The sequence below is a fragment of the Melanerpes formicivorus genome, unplaced genomic scaffold, assembly GCF_026170545.1.
Source record: "Melanerpes formicivorus ecotype bairdi unplaced genomic scaffold, bMelFor1.0.p_v2 SCAF_18, whole genome shotgun sequence".
In the NCBI taxonomy this organism is placed as follows: Eukaryota; Metazoa; Chordata; class Aves; order Piciformes; family Picidae; genus Melanerpes; species Melanerpes formicivorus.
The window spans coordinates 7195698-7202511 of record NW_027142370.1 but is presented as its reverse complement, the minus strand read 5'-3'; positions in this window follow the sequence as shown (position 1 = coordinate 7202511).

Here is a 6814-nt window from a genome sequence, read left to right as displayed (position 1 = left end):
ATATTAAAATATAGGAAGAAGATGTTTAGGTGTGGAATTCCAACTTTAAAGTCTTCTTCTACAGTACACATCCCAGTAAGTGCATTGTTGTTCCTACAGCACATGTTAGATCAAGGTGAAGCAGAATTTTAGACATGAAGAATGTTGAACTATTGTCTTCCACCTAAAAGAGAAGCCAAAAATACAACACAGTTCATCTCTTTAAGAGGCTATTTGTTTCAGATTCTGGTTTCTGTGGAGAAATCAAAGCACTGTGAGGTAAGATAATTATGATTTATATAGCAAACCCTTTTAGAAGTATAACATTTTGATGGTGCCATCATAATCTAATAACCTAAAGTGTAATGATTTAATGTGAATTTCACAACCCAGTGCCAAAACAGGCAGACATCCTGATGTTCAAAAGCAGTGAAAGCTGGGAAGGCAAACTCACCATTCTGCAAATAATCACTGTCAGCCAGACTTACATTTCTGCATTTCCTTCCCCTCGCTACAGAAAGGACACTGAGGTGCTGGAGAGTGTCCTGAGAAGGGCATCAAGGCTGGTGAGCGGTCTTGAAGACAAGTCCTTTGAGGACCTGCTGAGGGAGTTGGGATTGTTCAGCCTGGAGAAAAGCAGGCCAAGGGGAGACCTTATCGCTCTCTGCAACTACCTGAAAGGAGGTTGGAGTGAGGTGGGGATTGGTCTCTTCTCCCTAATAACAAGTAAGAGGAAATGGACTCAGGCTGCACGAAGGAGAAGTCCGGATATTAGTCAAAGTTTCTTCACCAAAAGGGCACTGAAGCAGGCTGCCCGGGATAGTGGTGGAGTCACCATCCCTGGAGGTGTATAAAAACATGTGGATGAGGAGCCTAAGGACATGGTGTAACAGTTGTGTACAGGGAGATGTTGGGTTATGTTTGAACTCAATGATCCTAAGGTCTTTTCCAGTCAGAGACAAGCAAACAGCAGGTTTCCCATAGTCATAGGCTTTTATGAGATCCTTGAGACTGGAATTGGAGGGCAGACCTGGAGGATACAGCTAAAAGAGATGAGCTCCAGCTCAAGATGATATGTAGGATGGCAGATTTTGAGAGCAGGATGAACTGTTCTGGGAGGACACTGAGATGATGGCTAAAATCACTGATCTTGGTCAGCCTCTCAACTGCCCTGTCAGAAATCTATGTGTGAGAGGATGAACTGACAACATTATTAAGAGAGACTACTGTGCCTGGAAGCCCTTCCTCTTCTTTGGTGGCTCTGACCATCAGTGAGAAAGAGAACAAGAGTGGTTGGATAGTGCATGCACTAAGCAAGTCTCAGTTTACAGAGTCATCTCCTGTGCAGAAGGACTTAAGTCAGATGGGGAATTATCTTCTGGGTTAGGTGTTGCCCCTGCATCCCTCAAGCAATCTGCTGATGGCACATCACCCATTGCCCCTGGGGCCTTGGCCACATTGCCACTACAGGACTGGTTCTGCAGCATAACCAAACCAGTCAGTTGTGACAGAAGACTGCAAAACCCAAAAGCACTCCTCTGCTAAGGGGTGTAATCAAACCATCTTGAAAGACCTTTCCTTCCTATCAGTCCTTTGTTGGCTCAGCTGGTCACTGACTCCTGCACAGTCCAGCTGTGACGTTCTCTGTGCTGTCATAATGATCAGGGTAGGGTCAGGAACTCTCCTGGTTCCAGCTCTTCGTACAATTGATTTTGCTGCCTTGTGATACACAGCAGATTTTACTTCTACTGTCACTGACCCTGTTAACCTAGACTTTAATAAATCAACTTTTGCTCACCATGACAGAAGAGCTGATTTAACTTGTTTTGTTGGTAAGTGATTTGTGAGCTGGTCCTCTGATAAATGTTCATTTGCTGATATTTTGTTTCAGTATTAAAGCCACTGTACAAACTTCCACTCTTTTCAGCTTGGAGTTTTTCTTAGTTGATCGAACCCCTCACTGGTTCTCTGAGCACTGTTCAACCACCACAGTGGCCACAGGTGCCAAAGCTCCAGAGCATGCATCTTCTTCTTCCTGGCAAACTGAAGATGCATCACTTTGTCTTCAAGTCACCTTTCATCAGGCATCACTTTCTCTGCTTTTGTAAGGCAAGATTGTAACAGACTTGCCCTTAAACACAGGAATAGAACTACAGGGAAAATTTGAGGCTGCGTATTCCTGACACTGCCAGCCTTTTCAGCTCTGCATGGGTATTTGCCTGCTTCATTGGTGGCCCACTTGGTGGACCCTTTTCTGTACAGTAGGTAATAGAAAGACCTGTCTGTGCTGGCATGGTGATATGCTGATTTGATATGATGTAGTCATCTCCTTGGCGAATGGTCTTCTCTGGTGGACACACTTGCTGCCCTGGTCTGTGGGACCACATACACTGACAGTGCTGGGGAGATGAAGAGCAGCAGCAGAGTTGGGTGGCAGGTACAGACCTATTGGAGATGTCAGCTGTGTTTGGCCAGGGCTACGAACTGCCCTTGGTACAGTCTGTGCTGCAGGCTGCCGTCACACACGGCAGCAAGTAAATAATTTCGAAACAGAAATAATTCCCGGTCTGGATAGGGACAATCAGCTGCAAACAGTGGGAAGCCGGAGCGAGAGCTGCTGCACTTGGCAGTGCTGCTCTGCCACCTGCTGCTGGAGCACTGTCCTGGCAGGTCACGGCGCCTGCCTTCCATCCCAGCATTTTATAGCATCAGAGAATAAACTGGGCTGAAGGGACCGCTAGAGGTCGCCTCGTCCAACCCCCTGCAGTAAGCAGGGACATCCCCAACTAGACCAGGCTGCTCAGAGTCCCATCAAGGCTGATCACGAATATGTCCAGGGATGGGGTCTCCACCACATTCCTAAGCAATCTGTTCTGGCATTCTACCACTCTCACAGTAGAGAACTTCCTCCTAATGGTACTCATGCTAGGGTCAAACCTGGCACCCAGTGCCTCTCCTACCCACCCTGCTGGCACTGCATCTAGCAATTTAAGAAACACATGCAGCAGACTGCTATACTGAACTGCAATACTGAAGTGAAGACTGCAATACTGAAGTGTTCTTTGAGCTTTTATTACTGCTAATACTGATAAATATCCTGGGCAGTGCTGGTGACTAAGCCACGTCCTAGACTGCGGTAACTGCTGGTTGCAAAGATGTACCTAGTTAGCCTTTTTTGGGGCATTGCTTTCAATTTTAATGCTTAAGAAAGTATCAAATACACACACATATGACCTGCTAGATGTGTTCTTAACCCCTTCCTTACCTTGATGTTTCCACTTCATGTTTATATATGATACAGCTGTTTCTGTAGTTGAAAACTGAGGCACGGCACAGTCTGCTGCTGAGTGCAATAAAGATTTGGGTTTTGACTGCTTGGAGGTGGATTCTTCATGAAGATTATAAAAAAATACTCAGGTAAAGAGACAGTTTTCCACTTCTAAACACACTGTTAAGTAGACTTAACAGTATGTTTAGTAGAAAGATTCTAAACGCCTTACACTTCAACTTACTTGGCTGCAGCTACTTTTCCACAGAAATTCCCTATCCTGAAACCACTTCCCCTGCCTTTTGGGCTTGTACCTGGGTGCAGCTGTTGCCTCTAGAGTCTGTGCACAAACAGTGTTAACTGAGACCCCAGCAGAGCAGCAGCAAAGCAGTGCTACACCCCATGCAGATCAGATAGATCTTCAGAGGCTGCACCTGCAGCAAGCCCCTGAGTTCTGTGCAGGCCCTGCACAGGCCCTGCACAGGCTGCAGAGAGGCAAAAGGGATAAAGATGCTGGTCTAGAAAGCTGTGTCATTTCTGGCCTGTCTTCAGAGTGTGCAGATCACAGCATAGACATCTGGAAATATTTATTTGGCCTAAATATTTACCCCGTGGCTACCTGTGATGTCTCCCCTTCCTATTTTAGTGCTTTGCAGAGTAAAGCAAATCCACAGGCAAACACTGAGATCTGGCTGACAGGTTAAGCAACTCTCAGGTAGTCAGTCCTCTGACAGCCCCGCCTGAATGAGGTTGATAAGTAGTTTTGAGGGGTTGCTAAATAGGGATGACTCACTCATTCGTGTGGAACAGACTTGCTGGCAATCACAGTGCCCAAGCAATCTGGAATGACAAGCATTTCTGGGTAGCCAGAGAAAGCCCTTTTGGTGTCTGGGATAAACTGCACTTCAAACTTCTGTCTTCCTCTAAGAGTAATCAAAACCAACTGGTCTAACTCATAGACACCAAAGGGCTGAGTGCTCACAGTCTGAACCAAGAGAACATTACCCCATGGCATATGCCATCAGTGGTTCTACAGGCTCCATAATCAGCTGCCAGCTAACCTGTATACAGAGTGGGAAAACAAAGCAGCTAGGCATGGCTTGTGTGCTGTGTGCATCTCTCTCAGCTTGGCTCACAGAGACATGGTGTGTATCATGAACTGTAGAACTTCATGAACATGCATCCAAATCTCATCAGGAGAGAATTGTTATTACAGTTACATGGTTGAATACCTCTGGAACAAAGACAGTGCAGAAGACTGAAAGTGAAGCACATTCCTCAAATGCAATATACTTACCTGCAAGTCCCAGGCAACTTTGGGACAAAAAATAAACCAAATTTCTTCTACTGCCTCTACTCTAACACAGAAGCAGCAGTGCTTCAGGTACTTCTAACAGTGCACAATGCAGGTTTTTCTCTTCAATTTCTCCAGGAAATGTTGGGGTCTGTTAGTAAATGGGGGAAACAAACTAGCACTAAGTGACAGAAAAAGCTGAAGTACTCATCACGTTTTGGCCTGGTATTCACAGGCAGGACTGCTCCCAGACCTCCCTGTGTGCTCTGAAAAGGAGAAAGGTGGCCACCAGGAGGAAGCAGCCTCAGGATCCACCTCAGAACTGGATGCACTCAAATCCGTAGGGATATGATGGGACCCACCCAGAGCTTTTGAAATAGTTGGCCAGTGTGATTACTGGATAAAGTTATCTATCACCCTTGAAAAAGACATCATGGCTGGAAAAAGTCTGATGTACCCAACACAGTGATGCAACTTTGAATAAAAGGAAGACCCAGGGAAGCAAGGGCTAGTTTCCTTCTAGTTTAGGCCCCAGAGAGATGAAGGAGCACTCCCCCTTGGAATTCAATTCTGAACACTTGCAGGACAAAGGAATAGCCACACAGATTTGCCACAGGAAAATCACACTTGACCACTTAATAGCTATACATTTCACCACTGATAGCAATGCAGATGAGGTGAAGGACTGGACTTCAGATACCTGCTCCCACATACCCTTAGAAGCTGAGGTATGTGAACTGGAGGAATGGATCTCCAGCAATTAACACTTTCAGGCAGTCCTGCAAGGAGCAGGGAGTGAGACATGATGGTACCTATGGGTCCCTTCCAACTTGAGTCCTTTTACAGGTCACTGATTAGCATAATTTCCAGGCCTCTCTGAGGTGCTTTACACTCTTAGTACAAGCATCTGCTATATATATGAGAACTGGCTTCTTTTCCGCCCAGCCAGTTAACTGCACCCTTCCACTTCTGGGCACAAGGCAGGCATCTTTTTCTCCTCAGTATGCTTTCATTGTAGAGACAGCCATGGCTCAATTTATCATAGGGAAAAGGTTTGATCATCAGATCCTTCCTTTTGCCACAACCATGAAACAGTAGCTGCAGTGACATGGGTGGTAAGAGAAATTCTTAGATTCTCTGCCTTGCAAGGTAACTTCAAAAAATTCAATTCCAGCTTGAAGGATCTCACACCTTTGGCACCTTACTTATTTCAATACATTTCTTAAGCAAGATTTTGAGGCAATTACCCTCACTCTGAGAAGCTTTAATGACTAAGAGCAAAAGCATTTAGAGAGGAACAGAGATGCCCAACCACCTGTGGTGGATTTATCTATAATTCTATCATGTGCCCAGCTTTCAACAAAACAAACAACTTCCATCTCCAAATGGATTTGTGACGCCCTTTACCTTTCCATTTACTCATTGCCAGTTAAAGATCTCATTTAGGATTTGCTGATGCTATTCCACAGAACAGCTGCTATTAGTTTCTGGCTGACAGTAGAGACCAGCTTTTTAGAAGGCCAACGTTCTGTATCAGCATGGCAGAAATGGAACAGGCAAGCAGGATTAAATCACACTGCTAAACTGGGAGAGCAAAAAGCAGCCTGCAAGACAGCCTTGTGAGGAGCTACTGGTCTCCTTAGTTCTCCAGTGCTCTATATCAAGCCTCATGAAGCTACATTTCTACTGTACAGCAGGGGAGGGGCCAGTCATGGTGAAGAGAAACCTGCTTTCCAGGAACTGCCAGCTAGAGCTCAAAATCATGTTCATGCTTTAACTAGAAATCTTTACAAGTAATGAGGCTTGAGGAGCCTGAACTAGCACTGTAATACACAGAGCCTGTGACATAGCAGGACCTGGACTTTAGGTTTAGTTTTGGGTTTTGTTTGCCTTTTTTGTTGTTAACAGCCTAATTTCATATTCATGTCACATAGCTCATGTATTTCCTTTGGAGATTACCACACTCTATACAGGCGTGCTGAAGAACAGAAGTCAGGAGTTTGTGACAATCCATCCAGGCTATTCCTGCTCCGGTCCAAAGCAGGCCAAGGGCTTGATAGCTGCCACCTCCCCATCCCTCTCACCACAGAAAACAGGGAAAGAAAAACCCCAAACAACAACAACAAAAAAAAAAAAAAAAAACCACAAACCACCAACCCAAACAGGGGCTGGAACAATCAGAATTTGTCTAACAGAGTGGCTTCCATTTCTACACCTTCATTTTATAGCCACCCTGACAGTGAATGGCTGTCCTCATTTTTGCAGAGGCTGAC